Raw genomic sequence first — 25,716 nt, forward strand, 5'->3', positions numbered from 1 at the left:
ATTCTGAACTAAGAAAAATCCTAGTGGTTTCTTTAACAATAAAATTTGATTAATGACTGGAATTGAAGCAGAATTGTCAGAAAGGCAAGGGAGGTCCCAATAGCACAAGATAAAGAACCATACACCAGGATGCAGGAAAGTAGCATTTGTGTCCCTGTTGTACCTCTCATTAGCTTTGTTTCCTCTAGGTAAATTGCAATATCTCTGCATCTGTTTCCTCCATGTATATTACACGGGTGTGTCTATTATGTATATTACCTCGATGTATATTACCCTACTTACTGCACAAGTTTACTGTAAGAATCAAATGGAAAATTTATATGAGGCACTTGAGAAACCACAAAACATAGGTAAAAGGAAAATTAAAATATTTACTTACGGACTAAAATGATCAAGAGGACCAAAATTCTCAAAACAAGGTGTAAATACACAGGTTTATGTAACCAAGGCAAGAAAATAATTCTTTTCTTTGTCCCAGGCCAAGTCACTCTCCTTTTTTTTCCCCATACAGTTCTCTTCAGCTGCCAAAAACCCTCAGGGGCAAGTGGACTTGCCTCAAACTTCACATAAAACATATAAAATATAGAGGCCAACACAAGGGTGCCGGAAAAGTCAAACACTCAAATTCATCTCCTGAGTAAACCGGCACCACCTTTCTGGAGGGCAATTTTGTAACGCATGTCAAAACCCTGAAAATATTCCTAGCCTGTGACACAACCATTCTACTTCTGGGAATTCATCAAAGGAACTGATGCTCCTGGAGCAGCGAGGGTTCTAAGGAGAGTTTATAATGCACCAGTTGCTGTGCTAAGAGATTTCCTTGCACATCTCATTTAATCCTTAGGACTGGCAGAGCAGTACTCCAGTTCTACAGTGAGAAAAACAGAGGCAAGAGGAAGGGGTTAACAATTCACCAGGCCCACACAGTAAGCAGTAGAGGGCTGAGATGCAAATCCAAATCTTCAAATTCTAGCACCCAGGCTCTTACCCTCTTCTCTGTAGTGTATACAGGCTTGAAAAGCTGTTCATCACGCTTTGTAATAGAGAGAAGTAAGAAGCACTCTAGATGCCAGAAACGGGAGAGAGACCGAATTACCTAGAGTGCATTCCCGCAGTGACACGAGGGCAGCCATTACACACAACTTGGAAGGACAGAGGACCAGCACACAGAGCATCTGCACTTTCTCAGACCCCTAACCTTGCGGAGAGGGCAGAGCTGGGAAAAGAGATGAGACAGCAGTGACCTCTGCAGCTGCTGACTCAAGTCAACACGAGCAAAGATCAAACTCGAACTCACTGGAAGCTTCACCAGGCAAGAAACTACTGACCCGTTACCTCACCTGAAGGTGGAGGTGCGACAGGCCAAGCCCCTGAGGGAGGAAACAGTCCCACGGAAGTAGGGGAAGATCAGAGGGCCCTGATACAACATCCCGGATCTGACACCTCAAGCTACCCCAGTTCATTACCTGCAATATTCCTGAATAGCCGACCTAAACAGAAACCCTTTTCAAAGCTGAGTGCTAAAGAATCCAGTATGGACCTATGAAGAATCATTTAAAAACAAAACAAAACCAAAAACCACATAAGAGATATATACTAAAGAAAGAAAAACACTCCAGACAAATATACTCATGCCACCCGAAACTCACATTATCTGTTTTTAGAATAGTACCTAAGAATTTATATTAATAAAAAAGAAACTAAATTTAATTCCACGTTTACACTCTGCTTCACTCATTGAAGAAAAATACTTACTGAATCCTACTCCATAGCTTTGTGTTCAACTTAAAACATAAGTAAAATATTAACCTCACAAAGAAAAAAAAACCTATGAGAGAATATCTACGCAACAGTCCATAAAAGTGAATCCAGCATGAGATGACATGACTCATACTTCTGATAAAGCAAAGAAACAAAAATCATCTTTGAAAAGACACAAAGGCAAATGGGGGGAGAAAGTAACACAGTAGGGTTCCCTCACCATCTTTTATAATTTGAGAGAATGTAGTTTTAGACAGATTTCACAAAAGGAGTAAAAATATAGTATTTTCCCTTGGAACACCTTTATGTTACGATAATAAACTTTTCACTTAATGCTTTTTTGTTTTCTGTCCCATTCTTGGTGAGTAAACAAGAGTCCTAAATAGGGAATAACTAAGGGCGTTTCCCTAGAGTCAAACAAATTAAAGTGAACCTGGATAATTTTTTAAAAAGCAGATCAGAGATAAGAAAGTACAGATGGACAACGCAGACAACTGAAAAGTAAGCTGCTGGAGCTCAGGAAAGCCACAGGATATAAAAACAATACCATAAAATAAATGAAATCCCCTGAGAAGCAGCAAGAAAGCAGAATAGATATTACAACCGAGAAAGTTTTAAGAAATATCACAGAATGTAAAAGAAAACAAATGAAAGATAGAGAAACAATTATCAACAGTAAGCAGGTATTGGACACTTTGAATAAATTACACCTACCCCTTTGGTCCTGGGATTTCACTTCTTAAAATTTATCCTACATGTGTGCTTGCACAAAATTCACAAAGATATACGTGAAAGAATATTCACTAAAACAAAAAAGGATGAAAAGCTAAAAATAACCTAGAAGCCCATCAATTCAAATAAATTATAATACTTTCATATGACTATTACCCAGCTGTTGGAAAGAGAGCAACACATACTGATGTGACAGTATGTCCACAATATATTAAGGGAAAAAGCAAGTTACAGAACAATATAAATAGTGTGCTACTTGTGATTTTTTTAAAAAAATTATATACACACACAACTCTGACACTCGTGTGTGTGTTTGTACAGGCCTAGGAAATACTATGACAGATATAGACTAAACTCATGATAGTGGCCACTTGTGACAACTAGGATTGTTTTTAATGTCATAAAATGTCAAATACCTATAATATGGAAAGATGACAGATTATTAAATAAAATAAGGCAGGTTCCAGCATGCTCACATTATCCCATTTTGTGTAAAACCTCTATGACTACATGTGTGCATTTATATAATACATGCAATATAAAAGAGAACATACACTAGATGGGTATAAACATTGATTTTATCTGGGTAGATGCAATTACGTGTGTTTCTAGATGTGCATAAATTCTTTTATAATAAGAAAAATATTTCCAAAGTCTTTCCTCTCCTCTCCTCTGGCCTAAGAAGCATTCAGGTCAGCATCATATATTTCTTGATCTTTTTTTTACCATGAGTTAATGGAGCCAAGGACTCCCTGAAATTCCTTCCTAGCCCTCTATCAACAATACTGTCCTATTTTGACCCTCCTCCTCCTGCACTAGTTCTCTGACTTCAGTACCTGTATGGATCAGCTTATATCTATTACCTCCCTCCAACAAGATCTGAATTCAGGAAGTCTACATGGAACCCAGAAACCTGTATCTTTTACAAGTACCCTATGTGGTTTCTGATTGAGAAACAGCTATCTATCTCTTTAGCCATTACATTAGTCTCCTTCCAAAATTCTTTCATAACTTGTTACTCAATGACTAATAATTCTAACCTCCTCTTTGGTACTCATTTTATTTAGTTTTCCAAGGATATTTTATTTCTACCTCTGGTTTAACTATGCAAATAACTCCCCAAAATATATCTCCAGTTCAGTTCTTGCACCTGAGTTTCAGTTCCTTATATCCAATTTTTATTAGATACCTCCAAGTAAATATCCCAGTTACTCCAAAATTAGCCATGTTCAAAAACTGAATAAAACTTTCCTCTCTAAACAATCTCCTCCTGTTTTCTCTATATCAGTAACAGCCAGTAAACCAATCAAGCCAGTAGGTCTTTCCCTCAGTCACTACTGACTATCACATCTAGTCAATAACCAAACCCTAACCCATCATCCTCCTAAACTTCCCTCAGATGTACCCTCTCTTCCATCAGCTGAACTGCTACTTACTCTTCATACATCAGTTCAAGGACCTCCCTTCTTGAGAACGCTTGCCTCATCTCCTGTATCCCTCCTTGCCAAAACAAGTAGCCAACTCCTTTATGTTCCCAAAGTGGTTTGCCCTTTATTCCTTTGATGCCATTGTTTGCATGCTTCCCTCCTTTTGTGAGTTTTGAAGACAAAAGTGTTTTTTATTGTATTTGTATTCTAGCACAGTAAGCATTCAAACGTCCGCTGAATAAATAAAAAGCAATTATTTTTAAAGAGCAAAGTTGACCTTTAAATGTTGGAATGGACACTTCTACATTTAATGAATTACTTGTGAAAATATAATTAAAAGTTTCCAATAATTTCTACTTTTATAATATTTATAATAAATGCTCCAAATACATATTTTGGCCCAGTCCCAAATGTCCAAGTGTTAAAAATATTCTGTTCAATATAAGTACAACTAAACAGGGCAAAATATATGAAATATTGCTTTTCAAACATCCGACAAGAGACAACGCAAGACTATGATCCCTGAGAGAAGAGAAACACTTCCAGGTCACAACACAAGGAGAGGAAAGCTAAGCAGTCTGGCAGTCTCACCGAGCTGCAGAAACAGAGGTCACAGTTTGGGAAGGCCAAGGTGGTTAGAATTTGCAAGGCAGATATACTGGAGGGAGAGCTCAGAAAGAGTGAGAGCTTTAGAGATCTGCAGGTGGGCTTCCCTAGGGTCCTTGACCGAATGTTGATCTGTGCCAAGTAGCTGAGGTTGGGGAAATAACTTCTAGAGAGCAGTAGGCCAAACAATACCTGGAGCCAGACAGGGCTTGGGAATAGTCCGCATTCCCACCAACCAGAGTGGGAAAACTTTGTAATGTATCAGGTGATGGATGGACTCCTCAGAAGGGAACTGCTTTAGTTGAGAAACTAAGTCAGCACTACGCTGAAGGCTGTTCTGGACTCACCCTAACAAAGCTTAAAAGCAAGCCTCAAAACAACCCAACAGATTCCAAATAAGCTACCTATACACCCCAACTAAATCCAACACTCCTAAGGATTACAACAGAACTGAGCGAGCAACAGCATAAATTCAATGACTGGCACACAGTCAAAAATTATCAGGTATACAACAGAGGAGATAAATATGACCCATAAGCAGGAGGAAGTAAGTCACTAAGTGCAGATCCAGAAATGACAGAGATGATGGAAAGAACAGAAAAGATGTTAAAACTATACTATTGGAACAAATGTGTTCCATACACTTAAGAAGGGAGAGGAAAACATGATCATGATAAGGGAAGGAACAGAAGAGGGAAGACACTCAAATTGAACTTCTAGAGATGAAAATAAAATACATACCAGATGCAACAGCAGATTAGATACTGCAAGAGAAAAGTTCAGTGAATTTAAAGACATAGCAATAGAAACTATCCAAAATGCTGCACAGAGAAACTTAAAAACAAACAAGCAAAGCAGCATTGATGACTCACTGTAAAAGGTGAATAACTGGAATCCCAAAAAGTGTGTGGGGGGGGGGCGGAAGGGGGCAATATATGAAGACAAAATGGCTCAGAATTTCCCAAAGTTGATGAAAACCATAACCTGATAGATGCAAGGAAGATTAACAAACCCTAAGAAAAATAAACATGAGGAAGACCACACCAATATACATCATAACCAAATTTTTGAAAACCAGTGATAAAGAGAAAAATCTTAAAAGCAACCAGACAGAAAAGTACACATTACATACAGAAGAACAAAAACAGACAACAAATTTCTTATCAGAAACTATGCCAAACCATAAAATAAGACAATGGAGCAAAATCTAAAAAGAGTGTCAACCCAGATATCTATTCCCAAATATCCTTCAAAAATTAAGGCAAAATAATTTGAACTAAAGGAAGCTGTGAGAATTCATCACCAGCCAACCATCACTAGAATCACTGTTTAAAAAAAAAAAGAAAAAATTCCATTGGCAAAAGAAAAACAATATCAGATGGAAATCTGGATCTAAACTAAGGGTAATATCTCAAAAGGGTCAATATGAGGGTAATATAAAAAAATATTTTCTCCTTTTTTAATTCCTTAAAGAATAACTTTAAACTGAAAATAACAATGTAATATGGGGTTTAGAAGTAAAGTTTATGATAAAATAACACATAGCATGTGGTGTGCTGGAATTGAAAAGATATTGTCCCTACACTATACAAGAAGTGATATTGATAAGTTACCTTGTAAACCCCAAGCAACCATCAAAAACAAACCAGAGTAATACCTAATAAGCAAACAGTAGTGGGAAAGGGATGCTATCCCTTTTTTGCAGATAAGGAAGCTGAGGCTCATCTTCATAGGATGGCTATGAGAATGCAATTAAATAATGCATTTAAAAACAGTACCTCATATAGAAGGAACGGAAATGTTAGCTTCTTCCTTGGGTACAGACCTGCTGTGTAACTTATAAAATCTAAAAACACCACAGCTATCAGTTACTACTTTGTTTTGTCTTTCAAAACAATAGTCAATCATGTAAAAAAGATGTGACTGTAACCTAATTGATTATCTATTAAGATATTTGCTTCTCTATAGTTTCCTGTATACCAAAAATAAACACAACTTAAAAAAAAAACCCTAAAATATTGAGGCTGTGCTTTCAATGTGAATATGCTTCCTAGAAGGTAGAGTAATAATGTTCTTAACCTTATGCATAACTCCCACCTACAAGATTATTTTTAACAAAAAATATGTTCAGAATTTTAACTCAGGAACACAGTTTTCCTTATCAGTAACATCTGTGATGCCATGACTCTAAGAGTATATTGCTGAAAAGGCATTTAAGCAGCTCTTGCAAATAGTAATAAGGCTCTATCCTAAGCTGCCAGCAGCAGGAATGAGTGAACGGATCTGCTTTGCAGATGGTCCAGTGCTCGGCACATAGGAGACATTCTAAAAGCCTGTGCAGAACTTATTAACCGACAGAATACACGAGGCATAAAAACAGGAAGACTGTGAGAGATAATTTCTAGGTTTCAAGCTTGGGGAGCTAGAAGAAATAACTGGCAGACAGCATTATTTTATGTCAAGGTACTATCCAAAGGGTACCTAAAAAATACATTCAGTTGGCGTGGTGAGAGCTAGAGATGTTACTCTAGGAATCATCCGCATATCCAGAGCTTGAAAGCTGATCCTAGAGACAGGGAAAAAACAGAGGATCAAGAGAGAATCTAAGAGGACAACCACGATAAAGGGTTCCTGGCAGGTAAACAAAGAACCACAAATAAGTGGCAGTCAAAGCAGATGAGGTAGAGATTTAGGAGAATTTAGGTGTCACTGAAGTCAAGAAACGGTTTTAAGTATGGAGTGGTCAGCAGTAGACTTGTAAATGCCTGATGGCAGGAATGATATCCTTCCTTCTCGAAATGCTGCAGGAGTCCACGCCACAGTGCCCGCCACACAGCTTGCCCTCAGTCACAGTCACACCACATCCTTACACTGTGCCAGGCAGGCACTGCTTAACTGCTGTTAAACAGAATTCACGTTTTTCACAACAGAAGTTGCTGTTATCGTACCCATTTTACACGTAAGAAAACTGAGGCACAAAACATTTACATAATTTGCCCCTCACACACCTAGGAGAATCTGTCCTGAAGGAGATCATTGCTGAGAGCAAGTTCAGCGCAGTACTAGGGAAAAACTCAAAACTGCAGGATGCTAAAAGTACACCAGAAGTACCCACCTTTTCCCCCCTTGTTCACACCCCCTTCACTAGAGAACTTGCAGTACCCAGCCTGAAAAAGTACAAACTGTGAGACACACCTACATCTCCTCCCCCACCCGTTTTCCCATTTCAATCTTCCCCCACTCTCAGCCAACTGGACTACAAGTAGGTACCTGACCAACTGAAGTATCTCTCCAGAAGTTCAGAATTAAGATATGGAGGTATTTGTTGAGAGCCATGCTACAAAATCAAAATATCTTGTGTTGTCACCACAGCAAACCAAAGTTTCATGCAAACCAAAGGTATGGGGAAGCAGAAACCAAGAGCTTTAAAGAGAGTCAATCTGAAAGAAATTGGAACAGACATTACAGAGTCACAGAGACACAAGACCATGTCATGTGTTTCCAGAGAAAACCTGGCAGAGTAACTGCCTGAAGATGTTCTGGTTTCCAGGACGCTGAGCTGGGCTTCAGAGGCAGTCCTGCAACTTTAGGACAAACGCCCTTTTTAAGTAAGTTAATTCAAATGGTTTCTGTTCCTTGCAGCCAAATAATCTCAAGACATCAGAAGAGGTCAAAGAAAAAAACACTGCGTAAGCAGTCACTCTGTGCTTCACAGTAACTTTGAGGTTTTTAACTCTCCTATCAGGGATGAAGAAAAAGAGTTTCACTAACATCAATGTACAGATCTGCTGGACTCCCAAACACAAACTCTTTTACACTGTACCTCATTTTCATTCACGTAACATCCAATCCGTTCCAAGCCTCTATGCCATTTATCTTCTTTTTTTCCCCCATGAAACATTCTCAGATTAATCCAAAAATGTTAACTTTTCTTCTGTCCAGTCTCTAACCTATACATTCCAAATGCCTTTATGCTAGTATTTTATAATAAAATAAACTTGTATATATAAAGATGAGTGGCAGATCTGTTTGGTTTGTTTTTAAATTGATAAAGTATTTTTGTTTCCTTTCCTTTATAAGCTTTCCCAGTTTATACACCCTTAACTCAAGCCCAGGCCAGCTTAGATCTTTTCCTGACCTGTCCCACACCTCATTTCCTCCAAATGGCTGATTTTACTACTAAAATTCAGGCCACCTGACAGAAAAAGGATAATTCAGCTTACCTAAATATTTATCCTACCCAAAGTGACTTCAATTACTTTTCAAAGGCACTATGAAACAAGTATCTACATCCTAAGCTTGAAACCCTTGCCAAACAGTGATAAAGACCAGCAAAAAATTCCGTTTTTCTATCCCTGAGAATCAGTTCGCCAAGATGAAATGGTAGAGAACTTCTTAACTCTATACCGGTCTCTTTCGCCCATTCTCAAAAAGACACTGCCTAAGTTTTTCACATTTTCTCCAAGTATAGACAGCTCCACTGCCTATTTATAACTAGAAATTTCCCTAAGAATAACCTAAAATGTATCATCTGATTTGGTTTGATTTACTTTCCCAGACAGTTAAGTTCCTGGAATTTTTTTTAATTAAAAAAAGAAAAACAACTTAAACGTACTATACTTTTACCAGCCTCAAAAGGCAAAGGAAGACTTCTTCAGCTTCTAGACTTATCCCAGGAGTTCAGAAGCCAGAGAATTTCTCACTGTGGTTCAGGGACTTCGGCAAGTCCCATATCCTCAACAACTGGGAAATATCATTAGCCTGGAGATAAACCACTAGGCCCTTATTAGTAGTGCAGCTATGTGGGTACAGACACTCATCCAGCCTGGGAATCCATTTGTTCTGACTGCCTTATATTCTGATCACTTATAAACTGCTGTTAACTCACAGCTACAACTAAGAATGAAATTCACTGTCAACCTTTGGGTCAGTTCTGCCAGAAGGACCATAAAAAAGTATGCATAACCACCGTACTAACTGAAAAACGTGACTGTGTATATAAAAGGATTCATTAAACGGCACTATTTTAACTAACACTGATTGTGCTAGGAACTGTGCTGCCATTTATTCTAAAATCATAAATAACACATTAAAATCATCTTTGCATTGCTGAGTACCCTAAATTTTCTGAGTATATTTTCTATTTCCAGACATATCAAAATCAGTATCAATCAATATAACATCCCCAACGAGGTGGAAATAAGGTAGGGAAAGATTATGAGTTTTGCAAGGGGCTGAATAATTACAAAGTTGAAAAGAGAACCAGAATTTTTAACTACAATCTGCACTAAAGCCATTAGGTATGTACCTCAGCAGTATTTCTCACCCTGAAATTTCCTTAGCATCTTAAGCTAAACCACCTCCAGTTTAATAAGGTCTCAGAGGAGGGAAAGCGGAACTGTTACCACGTCATACCACTGTGGTTTAGGTTCTACTGCCATTGTCATTTTACCAACGTTTTTAATACTTTGGTCACATACACTTTTTTTTTTTTTTTTTAATGTCTGAAACATTTATATTAACATATTTCCATACATATTTCCATACAAATACAAATATAAGATTTTTAGAAATTTCATGTAATGTCTGAAACATTTATATTCACATATTTCCATACATATTTCCATACAAATACAAATATAAGATTTTTAGAAATTTCATGTAATGTCTGAAACATTTATATTAACATATTTCCATACAAATAACCCAATGAAAGCTTAGTATTAGTTGTTTTGTTTCTTTTTTTATACTGCAGGTTCTTATTAGGCATCAGTTTTATACACATCAGTGTATACATGTCAATCCCAATCGCCCAATTCAGCACACCACCATCCCCACCTCACCGCAGTTTTCCCCCCTTGGTGTCCATATGTCCATTCTCTACATCTGTGTCTCAACTTCTGCCCTGCAAACTGGCTCATCTGTACCATTTTTCTAGGTTCCGCATACATGCATTAATATACGATATTTGTTTTTCTCTTTCTGACTTACTTCACTCTGCACATACACTTTTTTTAATAAAGCAGTTTAAGTGCCTGGAATAAAAGAGTAAGTATACCCAATCCACTCGGAATACTGATGGCCAGCATTTGAGCCATTTAACAGCGTTGAAAAAAATTTGACAGCAAATCCAAATCTCAACACTCCGAGGAGCTGCTGGACTTTTTCCGTTTCTGTCACAAGATTTGGTTTGTGCCTGGTTCCAGGGCTCAAGAGTTCTGATAGTGAAGGATGCTGTTCGAGGACAAAGTGCAATGTCCTCCTCCTCCATATGCTCCTGTGCGCGCACCACGAACACCAACTAAGCATACGCAGCAGCACGCACGGAGGGGACCCGGCTCTGAAGACCACCCTCGGGATGGAAACTAAGCTTGTCATCCAAGGGGGATGCTGCTCCGCCGCCACACTCGGACCCCAGGAAGACCCGTCTCGAGCCCGAGGACACCCCTCCCCCACGGCCCGGTGCCTCGAGCTTCCTACCTCCGCCCCGCTCCTCCCGCCCTCCTCCCACCGCCGTGCGAAGGCGCAGCTCGGGGCAGCTCAGAAGTCCGGGCAGGGACTGCGGGTAGACGGAGGGGCTGCGGCGCCCGAGCCAGGCCGCTCCATCCACCGCGGCCCTACACCCCGCCGCCACCCCAGCCAACGGCACTGCTCACGCCGCGGGCGGATCCGCGCCCGGCTCACCTGGGGGCCGCAGCCTCCGCAGCTCACAGGCATGTCACCGGCCCGCAACGACCAGCCGTACGAGCTGCTAAGCAGGCGGGCGACCCCTCCCGTGGCGGCCCCCCAGCCCTCCCCCCCCTCCCCGCCCCGCGGCCCGCCCCCGGCCTGCCCACCCCCGGCTTCCGCCGCAGCAACTCCAGCCCGCAACACCTCCTAGTCCTCACGCCTCCCACTCACTCTCGCGAGAGGGTCGCACGCTTCTCGCGAGAAGAACCCCGCGACAAAGCCCGCGCAAAAGTGGGTGGGCTTTTTTAAAAAGGAAAGAAGGAACAGGAAAAACCTTCCCACGTGCTCCAGGGCAGCTAGCAGGACCGCCCCGCGCATCATGTGACCACGCCCAGCTGCCCCTCCATTGGCCAGAATCCGCTGGGCCAGGGGAGCTTTAAACTCGAGGCTGACCTTCGAACCTGCTGCAGACGTCTTGCGCGCTTCCTGGTCCGTTACCTTGGAAACTGTTTAACCCTTTCCTCTGGCAAAATATCCAAGTCTTGGCTTTCTTTCTGCAGTTTTGGTTTAAGGCCCTGCTACCTTTCCTTCGTCTCCTTGGTTTTACCGCCTGGGGTCAGCTGGGCTCCTTCTTCGCCCCAGGCTAGCTTTGCTTTCTTCTGATTCCCGGGGCCCTTCTCATAGCGGCAGCCCCACCAGATCGGACGGCCCAAGAAAGGATCATCCTTTGGGATAGCTCCGCCCCTTCTCCCCAGCATCTCTAGGGAGGACCACTCACAGCGCACCAGGCCAACGGCCCTATCCTAACCTCAACAATTAGCATCAAGGGAGCTCCGGGCCCTAGTGCTCACCCTTCCGTCGTTACCCTGTATTGGGATCGGGAAGTAAAAGCATTGGTCACGGAGAAACCAAGCTCTAGATGAAAAGCTAATATGTAGAAACAAGGTAGAATCAGAAGGGCGAATCCAGTGATGTTGCAGTCTCCTCGAAGACATCTATTCCTCAAGGGTAGAAATACCTGATAGATGAGAAAGACGATTTTAAGTGTATCCTCATTATGAGTTTTGCCCTGGTTGGGAGAGAGGGGCAGGGAAGAAAGCGTATATTCGTATGTTCATTTCTTCATTTAACAAATTTTTGTTGAGCTCCTACATATGTTAGGCACTCCTCCAGGCTCTTGATTGAGCTGCCTCGAAGACAGATAAATCTAGGTTCTAGGGAGCTTATGGGGGGAAGGGGAGAAAAATGTCTGTTAGTGTGAAGCTCTGTGCAGAGGAAATACAGTGAATGATGTGATGGTGATTGTGATGGGGTGACCCTTTTGAGGAGGAGACATAAGAAGTGGTTGGCTTAACAGGCATGCAAATATCAGAGGGAAGAGCATTCCAGGCAAAGGCTACAGCTAATTCAAAGGCCCTAAATAGGGTTTGAGGGGGAAGGTATGAGAAAGTAAGAGGAAATAAGCTTGGAAATGCGCTTGGAGAAGTAAACAAGCATTGGTTACATCCTGTAGGGCTTTGTAAGCCAATAAAGGAATTAGGGAGTTTATTCTGAGTGCAGTGGAAAGCACTGGAGAGTTTTAAATAGGGGAGAGACACCTATGGTTTAATTTTTTTTAAGCTCTTCGCTGCGGAGAGTGGATCTTAAGGAGACCACAGAGGAAGCAGGGAGATTAGGAGATTTGTAATCTATGTAAGAGAGACTTCTGAAAATTTTTAATTTCCAATGACCTTGACATTCCTATTCTAAAATCCATTAGGTCAGAGTCCTGGTTCTGTTTGACGCCTTTTGTTAAGAACATCTAGATGTCCTTCAGTTACTGCTGTTTAATTACAATTGGAGAAATAAATGGGAAATTTTGTTACTTGGGAAAATGAATGGCCCAAAAGGAAAGTCACCTTTGATTTGTTTTCCTCCATTTACAACACACAGATAACCACCTCTTCTGTCCAAAAGTCAGTTCTAAGAAAAACCAACATAAAGTGATGTTCAATGCAGATATTTATTCCTAAGTATAAGATTTGAAAAGATACAGGTTGAAGGCTAGAAAATGAAGATGTTTCACTAACAGAAGCAGAAATCAGGAGACCTGAGCTCCAACTGGAAGAACTCATTAACGGGTGACTCAACCAAATCAAAGTACCTTATCATCCTTGAGTCTCAGCTTCCTCATACATAAAACAAGGCAATGAACTAACCTACACGCAAAGTGGTTAAGCCTGAATTACACTTTGGCATGCACACACCAGCAAGACGGAAGCTGAAAAGGGAAATGAAATGAATTTTTATAAAAACCTAACAGTCGTCAGCACATGCCAAATGAAATTGGAAGTGCGCACACACACACACACACACACACACACACACACACACCAGCTGAGGAACTATGAAACTGATTAATCCAGATACCAGGAATGTTTCCCTAAGAAACCTTGGCCTTTTCAGAGTGTGAAAACGGAAGCACTGCCACCTGCTCAACCTCATACTCCCTTTCTCTGTAGCTATTTTGAACCTATGTGGTATTTAGTAAATAATGATTCACCTTTTCCTAATCAAGATTTAAGAACTAGAAAAGAAATGTTTAAAAGATCTGGAGCAATATTTTAAACTTAACACATTGGTTTTAATGAAAATAAGATTTCAAGAAACATTGTAGCGTTACTTTTTGAAAGGAAAAGTGCTGAATGAGAAAAGGTATTATTTTAACACATTAAGATCACTCTTTTAAACTGCTGAAGGAACTGAGTCCTCTTTGAGTGCTGTTTGCAGTCCTTATAATGATTAACTGAAACAGCTGCTGGTTACAGCTAATTTAGATGAACAATGGGCTCAACTCTACCATTCTAACCTAAATTAATACAGCCATAAATCCTCCCAAGTCACACTAGCAAGACAGTCACTGTGGTGTCTCTTGCCAGCTACCATTATTTTGAATCCAACGAATATAAAGTGAGAAGAAATTAGGGTTGAAATCCATTTCTACGGGTGTCCCTAGTTCCTGGATTGTTTTTATTTTCTTTTTTAACAGCTTTATTGAGCTATAATCCACATACAATACAATTCACCCAGTTAAAATGTACAGTTCAGTGGTATAGTCCCAGAGTAGTGTAATCATCACCAAAATCTAATTTTAGAACAGTTTTTCCCCCATAAAAGAAACCCCATACCCATTAGCAGTCAAACCTCCACCTTGTCCCCAGCCCTAAGCAATGACTAATCTATTTATGTGTTTATAAATTTGCCTATTCTGGAAATTTCATATTAACAAAATTATCCAACATGTGGTCTTTTGTGTCTCACTTCATTCACATAATGTTTTCAAAGGTCATCCATGTTGTAGCATGTATCAGTACTTCATTTCTTTTTATTGCCCAATCCTGATTCCGTTGTATAGATATAGCACATTTTATTTATCAACTTATCAGTTAATAGGCATTGGATTGTTTCCACTTTTCGCCTATCTGAATAATGCTGCTTTGAATATTTGTGTACAAGTTTTGTGTGGATGTTGCTTATTCTTTTTTAATACTTTAAAAATAAAATATATCCAGTTTACGAAGTCCATATTTTTTTTTTTCCTAGCATAGCTACTTTGCTCCTAGCTTTGTCTTTTTTGCCTGCTGTTTGAAATATGTGCGCTCTATCCCCAGAGGGTTGGCATTTCTACTTGGGTAATTCACATCTGACCATGTCACTCCCCTGTTTAAAACCATTCAGTGGCTTATTATGGTTCTGCCCATGATCTTCCTAACTTTCTCCTCTTCTCTGATATCATTCTCCTTCTTAGATTAGCCTTCCTTTCGGTTGCTTGAAATAGGGCCAGACCCTCCCTGCTTCAGGGCCTTCCCACAGGCTGTTCCTTCAGTATTAATGTTCTTTCTCTCTCCATCCCCCTTAGCCTCTGAATGCCCATGAATCCTTCAGCATCCTGCTCTACTCTCATTTCCTCAAGAACTCTTGTCCTAACTCCCCAGACTAAGTAAGCTCCTCCTTATCTAGGACTCTCTACTTTTTCTTCAAAGCATTCAACAACTTAAAATGATTTCTGTTGGAGTAATTATTTGGTTAATGTCTGTCTCTATCCTCTGCTAGATAGTAGGATCCCTGAGCAAGAACCACATCTGTTTTCAGTTATACATGCCTGGTACATAGCGAGTGTTAGTAGTTATTCAATAACTATTCAAAGGAAGGAAGGAAGGGAGGGAGAGAGGGAGGAAGACAGAGAGAAAGAGAGAGAGAAAAAGGAGGAGGAGGGAGGGGGAGGAGGAGGTGGGGAAGAGGAGGGAGGAGGGAGGGGAGAAGGAGGAGGGAGGGGGGAAGGAGGAGGAGAGAAGGAAGGAACAGGGAGGAGGAAGAGGAAAGGGAGAAAGGAAGGAAGGAAAGGAGTTCTATTTTACTTCTTTTGCTAGAATTGAACTAAATTTTAAGCTCACGATGGAGGTGCTTGGGCCCATGGTGCCACCTCAGCAAACCAAAACTTAGAGAACTTTCACGTCCCTGTACATTGTCCACTAGACCAGAAACAGTATATCCAGGCAGCCAATCCCCAAAGGCCAAGCGAACTCTGGACTTATTTCCTTGTTCCTTCTCTCCCCAAGCAAGTTCAACTCTGTGGCCCCCCAATCAGATATTTTCTATTTTTCTTTTCCATGTTCTTTATTCTTTATCCTATATAAGCTTCCTGGCTTCCACTCCATTTTGGAGTTCTCCGAATGGAGACCGTCCGCTTCATGAAGAGGTAGTTTATTTGTATCACCTAAATTGTTTTCTTTAATACCAGGAATCTTCAGTAAAGTCTTGATACATGTTGTAAGCCCAATCTGTGCTGTGGCAAAGGGAATTAGTAGAAAGCCTGTCCCATGCTTGAGATGGTGTAGCAGGGGACACACATGTCCCCTGCCCACGCTCCCTGCAGAAGGGGGTGTAGAGAGGGGAAGGCCAGTGGTGTACAGTGAAGCTGAGGCAGCAGAGTGACAAGTCAGAGAACACAGGCTGTGTCTAAGTGCACCTAACGTTATGCCTAGGAAAGCCTCACATGTCCCCAGGACACATTCTAGTGGGCGAATTTCTAGCAATCAAGTTAGTAGCTGGTGGGGTCTCCTCCAAAGTAATTTTGCTATTTAATGGAAATGTTACTTTCATTTGTTTACATAGCCTGACAGAGGCAAGACGTTTGGTTTATCCGGGCATGAAAGAATTATTGCCCAGCTCGGATGAATGATTTGTTCTTGATCACTGGGGGCACTAAATGTCATAGTTCTGACTAAAATTAGCTGGTTCTACCTTTCCGCAGAACTAGGCGTGCTACACAAAGTTAACTACTCAGTGTAATCCTCCTAATGACCTTTTGACTACAAAGGATACAGGAAAAGATAATAGAGCAGACTACCTTTTCTGGTGGTTGCTTTACAAACATTATTTAGTAATAATAAACCAATGTAAAACATTTGGAAAGTGGGAAAATATGAAAATTATAATGTCATCAGCCATTTAAAAACAAAAATGCTTTTTAAATTTAAAAGGTGAAGTTTCTCATTCATGACTGTTTTACTAGTATGTATATTACACCACAGTCTGTTGTATGGTTTGTAACTTATATACTTACCTTACTCTTTTGTAGTGAGTCTCTTGAAGGACAAAACTCTCTTAACCATTCTTATAACATGATACCTAGTAATTATTTTTTATTGAAGTAGAGTTGATTTACAATGCTGTGCCAATCTCTGCTGTACAGCAAAGTGACTCAGTTATACACATACAGGCATTCTTTTTTAAATATTCTTTTCCCTTATGGTTTATCCCAGTAATGTTTTCATATATATATATATATATATATATATTAGTGAATAATACAGGTGATAATTCAGAAGTGCCACTCCAAATTAAAGACATCTTGAATTAGCAAAATAAATTTGAGTACTATTATATATCTTACTCATATATAATAATTCTTCTGATTTAAAACATCATAGGCATAGTTAAATTACTAACTTAACTTCCAATATGTAAAATACAGATATACCATCTTTTAAGAAAACATAATGTATAACTGTTTGAAATTCAAAAGCAAATAATCATGTCTAAATGTAATTACTTCATAAGACAGTTTTTAAAATATCAGTGCCCTGCTGATTTTAAATGGTTGGCATAAAGTTAATTATAAAATTGAAGAGCAGGGCTTCCCTGGTGGCGCAGTGGTTGAGAGTCTGCCTGCTGGTGCAGGGGACGCGGGTTCGAGCCCTGGTCTGGGAGGATCCCACGTGCCATGGAGCGGCTAGGCCCGTGTGCCACAACTGCTGAGCCTGCGCGTCTGGAGCCTGTGCTCCGCAACACGAGAGGCCACGATAGTGAGAGGCCTGTGCACCGCGATGAAGAGTGGCCCCCACTTGCCGCAACTAGAGAAAGCCCTCGCACAGAAACGAAGACCCAACTCAGCCATAAATAAATAAATTTATAAAATAGAAGAGTAAAGGTTCATAAAACACTTTTGTTACAGACTTTTCTAATTCAAAGAAGCACAAATGGAATCAAGAATTTTAAAAGCGTTCAACTTTTCAAAAATGTCTTTTGCAAAAGGTGAAATAGACTTCCTGTTCATATGAGCCAACAGCATATATGTTTACTACATAAAAAAAGATATTAGATGACTTACCCTGTATTAGGTATCTAAAGGGCAAGGGAAGTCCTTTGAATAGTGTCATAACCTTATGACAAGAGAAAACAGATCCCAGAACAAGTTGTTCCTGGGACTATCATTCCTTGTTGCTTGGCTGCTTTGCTTTTCAAATGAAACATGAATTGAACATGAGATAAGAGCATCCTTATTCATTAGTTAACTCACATGAAATTCAACAGAAATATCCTTATGTGATTAAATCTTTAAAAGTAGGTAATACTCATGCATGCGAAATATGAATACTGCATGCCTACTTCTGGCCCCAGAAGCATTAAACACTGTAGTAAAAATCTAGGCTGAAAAATCACAGAACTTTTAAGATACCCTAAATTCTTCCTAGGCTTTAAGAAATCCCTGTTCTTTGTGGGATTTTTAAGCCATTAAATTGGGCTAGAGATGTCTAGTCTATCTCCATACTAGTTTTGATCACTATTTGTTTTGGATCCCCTGGGGTTGTCCTAGAACGGATTTGCTCCTCTTCCCCGCAATGAAACCTGTGAAATCAGCCAAGCTTCCAGAGGAAAACTAGGAGTCCTCATAGTCAGTTCTCATGAACTTCAAAGCAACCCACCATCTCTGGTTTACTGGCCTGTATCACTTCATGGTTAGCACTATCCTCTTCCTCTGAAGGATGTGGCTACCGAAATATAAAAATGCAACCTTAGGCTACATGAATGTTAGTATGAGGCTCAGAACAAAAGAGGTGGTGGCCCTACTCTAAGCTAGTCAGTCCACACCTGCATTAACCAGTGAGATATGACCAGAGGTGAGGGGGTAAGAAAATATGTCATAGGTAAAATTTCACCTGTGTATTTCACTTGGAGAAGGGAAGATTCACAGGGATATAATAAACTGAAGTCGAAATACTGTCATACAAGAAATGTCTTAGACTTCTGTTCTTCCAGAGGGAAGGGAGTAGATCTGAGTTCAAATATAAAGCGGAAAATAATTAGCAGTGTCTTAAAATGCAATGGGTTATCTTTATAAATAGTGGATGTCAAATTTCTTGAGATATGTGCAATTTATTATATCTATATCTTGTTTTTTTGTATTCTTTTTTTTCTTTTTTGGACTAAGTACTCACATTGAGCTTCACTTCATCATGCTCATGCAATTTATTTATTTATTTATTTATTTTTACTTTTTTTTTTAATCCCCATTCTTTATTATTTATCTATTTATTTATGGCTGTGTTGGGTCTTCGTTTCTGTGCGAGGGCTTTCTCTAGTTGCGGCAAGCGGGGGCCACTCTTCATCGCGGTGCGCGGGCCTCTCACTATCGCGGCCTCTCTTGTTGCGGAGCACAGGCTCCAGACGCGCAGGCTCAGTAGTTGTGGCTCACGGGCCCAGCTGCTCCGCGGCATGTGGGATCTTCCCAGACCAGGGCTCGAACCCGTGTCCCCTGCATTGGCAGGCAGATTCTCAACCACTGCGCCACCAGGGAAGCCCCAATTTATTTTTAAGATATGCTTTTTAGAGCCCAAATTGGTAAGGGCCTAATCTCTGACTTTGTCATATTTTGCTCTTATTTCTAAATTGATTTAAAAGTTCTTCCTTTTTAAAGCCTGTCCTTATCTCACATTTGATTGTACAGGTTGCTATCCTTATCCGTTGCTGTAATAAGATTCTTACAAAGATCTTGTTATCTTGAAACATCATGCCTAAAGGCAGGGCATAATGGGTGTAACAAGATTCCTGCAGAGCTCCTGTTTTACACGTTAACCACTTGTAATTCTTGCTCTCTTTTTCAGATGGTCAGTAGCTATTCTGAAATTCCTGTATAAACTCTTAATGAAAATAAGATGTGCAATAAATAAAATATGATAGAATACCACACCACCTTTTGTGTATGGCTTGAGGAAATGTCATTCTTTTACGGGAAAGAGAAGTCAACATTTTACAAGGTACTACTTGGGCTTTACTGTCAAACCCTGTGCCCTGCCAACTTCAATATTAGTCTGGATTTTTTATAACTGTTCTTAATTATCATGAACATTTCTTGCTCACTTTACTCTTTATGTGATTCTAAGAATTCAGCTAAGTTCCAAGAGGAACAAATGTCCTCAGCTGATGTCTGCTGAAATGTACATTATCCTACTCGATTCTGGATCATTATTACCTCGCCACACCAGCATCCTCTGAAGTGCCTGCATTTCTACCTGGTCTCTACAGAAAAAGTCAATGCAGCTTTCTGCTACAGCATCCCTTCATTAAAACACGACCGGACAATGCCATTTTGCAAACAGATAGCTCTTTCTGCAGAGATAATTGATTCTTAGATACCATTCGGAATCTGCACACCAGTCCCTTCTGCCAGGATGCGACAAATGCTTCCTCTCCTTGTTTTTAACAATCTGATTCACCACCTCCCCTGGGGACAGGGTTTTGTGACACCACAATGTTCCGTCCTCTGATCCAGCCTGTATTCCACCTCCTGTCCCTCCTCCTGAAATGGCAATAATATATGAAGAGACCAAGCAAATCCTTCACCTGTCCTCAGGGAGAAGTCTCTCTCAAATTACCTGCAAGCCATAGAAGATTGTCATGAATCCTGCCCTCTGTTCATTTGTTCACCTCGGCCAACCTGGATTCTATTTTCCTTGACTCATGACTTCTGATACCTGCAGGTCAAAAAGTGAAAGTTACGGGGTGTGATGATGTACAAGATATACATAAGAACAAACACCTGCTGGGAGAAGCCAAAGGCTTTCTGTGCCCCCTTCCAAGCATTCAGTTTCCCTGGGCCGCCTTCATGATGGATTTCCTCATTAAACACCCTGTCTCTCAGTGATATAACACCAACTTCATGGCTGTTCCAATAACAAGTGGCACACTTCCACCTATGCCAGGAGCCACTGGGATACTCATATTGGTCACGTTTTACCTCTATAAAGGCATCAACAAAATTGCTCCAGTCTGAGCACCACTCCCTCCCCCCAGGCCCCAGTATTTATATTCAGGGTCACTTTACATCCTGTTTTTGCCTGGTACGATCATACACAATCCCGGTATAATCAGTTTTTGCTGTTATTAATGCCTCTTTTCTTTCTCAAAAAAATCTGTTTGTAAACTAAATTATAATGACATCCTATTTATATCCTGCCTTAGGCAGAACCCTTTTTTACCTGCCAGGTCAAAATGGACCTGTCCCGGATACCACCCCAGACTGCTAGCCAGACAGAAATAACCAGTCAGACACTAAAGCTATATCTTCAGCTCCACTCTTCCCCCTACCAAGGTAACTAATTGGTCATTTCTCCTTCCCACCATCTAAATTGTTTATTTAAATGTCATCCACCCTTACCTCAGAATATCAAATATACATGAACTACATTTTCTAACCAAGGTACTTCTTGGGCTTATTTCTCTTTGTCAGTGTTTGTAGCTGTAGAATATGTTGAGGAATTCTAAGCCACAATGGGTAACTGACAAGCTTTCTCAGGGAGGTCAAAGTGACCTTCAAATGTTATGTCAGCAGTGGTACCCAGGGACAACCCTATTCGCATGTTACTAATATCAATACCATCCTGGTAATTTCTCTCCTTACAACCTTTCACAGGGTTGCATGGCACCCTTCTCATCTTCTCAGCATTAAGCCTATCATATTGGTGACCTACAAATACAGCGCCTAAATGCTCTCAAATTCTACAACTCTCAAATCTAACAACCTCTCCTTTATCCTGCCAAATTCAAGTCCCACCCTTCACACTAATAAAAGATATTTAGGAATACATAGTTCATGTCATACCAGCTTCTTGGATGCAGTGGAAAAAACTCCAGTACTTCAATAAATGGTATACAAGCGGAAGACCAGAGCTGAGAGCCTACCGTCTCATCTCTGCTTGTCATTTGGAGTCTTTGGGCCACTGCCCTACACAGAAGATGCAGAATCCCATAATGCTGAGATGTCTACTGCCGTCTGGTGTCTAGAAAACTAATTAGTCCACTTGGAGGAAGTGGCATCACCTCCTATCCCCAAGGGTCTGACTCCCCCTGAGAACTCCTGAAAAGGCATTTGGCAGGAAGCCTCCATGGGATAAATTTTTCTCCACACTGACTCTGCCTAGCTCCTGCTTCACCCATTATCTTTGCCTCTACGCAACCTACTTGACAGCTGTGCTACTTGAAGGCAGGCAGGGACTGTGTGTTGTTTATAATTGATTTTTCCTCTGTCACAGAATTAGGCAATAGGCATCGTTTGGGCAGCTGACTCATCTCTGCTGCTCCACTATATCTTTTAGCCTTCTCCTTTCATATGCTGGTCTTGAGGCTTGGTGTGAGGAATGGCAGCAAAAAGTGGAGCTCTGGGATCAGAGTTAGTAGTCTTGAGGATAGTGGGGCTTCAGGTTGCGGGTGATCCAGTTGCTAATGAGTCTAAATCAGGCATGAGCTGTAGTAGTCTCTAAAAGTGCAATAAACAGAGAGGACTTTGAAGAAGAAACCTAGGTAGAGTCAAAGAGGAATCTTCAGAGAGCAGAAAGACCACACTGTTCAAATGCAGGGCTATTCAGGAGATCTAAGGCAAAGGGTTGCTGACATGTTGTATTTCACAAGGCAAGTAGCTTGGAAGCATGCCATCCTGGGTGTACGCTTAAAGGACTCATGATGCCCCAGTCATCTCTAAGACAGCATTATATTTCCAAGAAATATAGACCTTTAGGTCTAAGGAGTGAGGGAAGGTTAAGAGAGACAGCTGTGTCCTAATAAGTGGTTTTTATTTTGAAGGCCTGGATCTCAAGAGCATTTAATTTGATCAGTCTGACACAGGTTAGGAAGGAAGTCTGAAAGCTTAGCAAGTACTGAGAGCTGTGAATTTTCATCACTCTTAGCTGGGCTATCTATTACACTCATCTACTAGATTGGGACAGGTTTCAGACAACAGAGCTGGGTGGAAATCCAATCTGGAACTCAGAGTTCCATATCCCCAAAATAGTTCATGAATGCAGCAGGTGTCAAAGGATCTAACACCCAGTATAAGAGGTGATCCAAAAAGCGGACAAATCCAAGCTCAGGGAACCTAGGCTCCAGAGACGCTCAGAAATCCGGGCTGACAGCTGGCAGGAACTAAGAATGTGTACCAACAAATAAAATAATCTCTATCCATATGGGTGCAGAAGTAGGACATCAGCTGAGGAAGAGAAATGGCCCAAACAAGGGAAGCTTACATTCCTGGATCAACTCCTTAGTTACCAAGGACCTCAGGTTCAATGAAAAGAGAGGAATCAGTCGTATGAATCAGCAACCAAGTTATTAAATGGAGACATAAGATCAGAGTGAACAGAAGTTTTGAAGTTAGGATAAATCCTAGAACCTGGTTCAGGTTGTTTTGCCAGGAGAAGATGGAGGTAGATGATGGGAACTATAGTTTTAAATTATGAAACATTTAAAATAATAAAATAAAGGTAATATAACAGATTTTTTTAAAGTGAAATGTTCCAGGACACGGCAAATGCTTCCTCTCCTTTTTTTTAACAATGTGATTCACCACCTCCCCTGGGGACAGGGTTTTGTGACACCACAATGTTAAAGGTACAGTTAAAGCTTTACTACCCTTTCTCCTTCCTTTCCATAGGAAACCACCATCCTGAAATTGATGCATATCATTACCACAAATGTTTTTATACTTTTACTATATGAATTCATAAACAATATATGCTATTTGAGTGTTTAAATTTTTGCATAAATGGTATCATGTGGTGTGTACATATTTGGGAATCTGCTTATTCTTTCCCTCAACACTAAAAAATCCAACATACTGATTGATGCATGTTTATATGATTCATTGATTTGTATTAATAGACAAGTTTATTTATGCATTCTCCTTTTATTAAATGTCTCTATTTTTCATTAATACAATCTTGCAATGATGTTGAGCATCCTTTCCATGTGTTTGTTGGCAATCTGTATACCTTTTTTGGAGAAATGTCTATTTAGATCTTCTGCCCATTTTTGGATTGGGTTGTTTGTTTTTTTGATATTGAGCTACATGAGCTGCTTGTATATTTTGGAGATTAATCCTTTGTCAGTTGCTTCATTTGCAAATATTTTCTCCCATTCTGAGGGGTGTCTTTTCGTCTTGTTTATGGTTTCCTTTGCTGTGCAAAAGCTTTTAAGTTTCATTAGGTCCCATTTGTTTATTTTTGTTTTTATTTCCATTTCTCTAGAAGGTGGGTCAAAAAGGATCTTGCTGTGATTTATGTCATAGAGTGTTCTGCCTATGTTTTCCTCTAAGAGTTTGATAGTGTCTGGCCTTACATTTAGGTCTTTAATCCATTTTGAGTTTATTTTTGTGTAGGGTGTTAGGGAGTGTTCTAATTTCACACTTTTACATACAACTGTCCAGTTTTCCCACAACCACTTACTGAAGAGGCTGTCTTTTCTCCATTTTATATTATTGCCTCCTTTATCAAAGGTAAGGTGACCATATGTGCGTGGGTTTATCTCCGGGCTTTCCATCCTGTTCCATTGATCTATATTTATGTTTTTTGTGCCAGTACCATACTGTCTTGATTACTGTAGCTTTGTAGTATAGTCTGAAGTTTGGGAGCCTGATTCCTCCAGCTCCGTTTTTCTTTCTCAAGATTGCTTTGGCTATTCAGGGTCTTTTGTGTTTGTTTCCATACAAATTGTGAAATTTTTTGTTCTAGTTCTGTGAAAAATGCCAGTGGTAGTTTGATAGGGATTGCATTGAATCTGTACATTGCTTTGGGTAGTATAGTCATTTTCACAATATTGATTCTTCCAATCCAAGAACATGGTATATCTCTCCATCTATTTGTATCATCTTTAATTTCTTTCATCAGTGTCTTATAGTTTTCTGCATACAAGTCTTTTGTCGCCTTAGGTAGGTTTATTCTTAGGTATTTTATTCTTTTTGTTGCAATGGTAAATGGGAGTGTTTCCTTAATTTCTCTTTCAGATTTTTCATCATTACTCCATAGGAATACAAGAGATTTCTGTGCATTAATTTTGTATCCTGCTACTTTACCAAATTCATTGATTAGCTCTAGTAGTTTTCTGGTAACATCTTTAGGATTCTCTATGTATAGTATCATGTCATCTGCAAACAGTGACAGCTTTACTTCTTCTTTTCCAATTTGGATCCCTTTTATTTCTTTTTCTTCTCTGATTGCTGTGGCTAAAACTTCCAAAACTATGTTGAATAATAGTGGTGAGAGTGGACAACCTTGTCTTGTTCCTGATCTTAGTGGAAATGGTTTCAGTTTTTCACCATTGAGAATGCTGTTGGCTGTGGGTTTGTCATATATGGCCTTTATTATGTTGAGGTAAGTTCCCTCTATGCCTACTTTCTGGAGGGCTTTTATCATACATCGGTGTTGAATTTTGTCAAAAGCTTTTTCTGCATCTATTGAAATTATCATATGGTTTTTATCCTTCAGTTTGTTAATATGGTGTATCACATTGATTAATTTGCATATATTCAAGAATCCTTGCATTCCTGGGATAAACCCCACTTGATCATGGTGTATGATTCTTTCAGTGAGCTGTTGGATTCTGTTTGCTAGTATTTCTTTTTTTAATTATTTATTTATTTATTTATTTATGGCTGTGTTGGGTCTTCGTTTCTATGTGAGGGCTTTCTCTAGTTGTGGCAAGCGGGGGCCACTCTTCATTGCGGTGTGCGGGCCTCTCACTATCGCAGCCTCTCTTATTGCGGAGCACAGGCTCCAGACGCGCAGGCTCAGTACTTGTGGCTCACAGGCCCAGCTGCTCTGCGGCATGTGGGATCCTCCCAGACCAGGGCTCGAACCCGTGTCCCCTGCATTAGCAGGCAGATTCTCAACCACTGTGCCACCAATGAAGCCCTGTTTGCTAGTATTTTGTT

At 40.2% G+C, this 25,716-nt stretch overlaps 1 protein-coding gene across 3 annotated transcripts in view; it reads right to left on the bottom strand.

Annotated features, from left to right (window-relative positions):
* The window catches only part of AKAP11 (A-kinase anchoring protein 11), a 53,781-nt gene extending 41,892 nt beyond the window's left edge, over positions 1-11,889 (bottom strand). For 2 of the 3 annotated variants that reach the window (XM_036831414.1, XM_036831412.1), the window contains exon 1: positions 11,211-11,324. The gene's annotated coding sequence lies outside the window, so the exon portion shown is untranslated. Of the gene's footprint in view, positions 1-11,210; positions 11,325-11,648 lie in introns of those variants that run through there. The other variant, XM_036831413.1, reaches the window with a different exon arrangement.
* Between the last annotated feature and the right edge of the window lie 13,827 nt (positions 11,890-25,716).

The sequence above is a fragment of the Balaenoptera musculus genome, chromosome 18, assembly GCF_009873245.2.
Source record: "Balaenoptera musculus isolate JJ_BM4_2016_0621 chromosome 18, mBalMus1.pri.v3, whole genome shotgun sequence".
Lineage (NCBI taxonomy): Eukaryota > Metazoa > Chordata > Mammalia > Artiodactyla > Balaenopteridae > Balaenoptera > Balaenoptera musculus.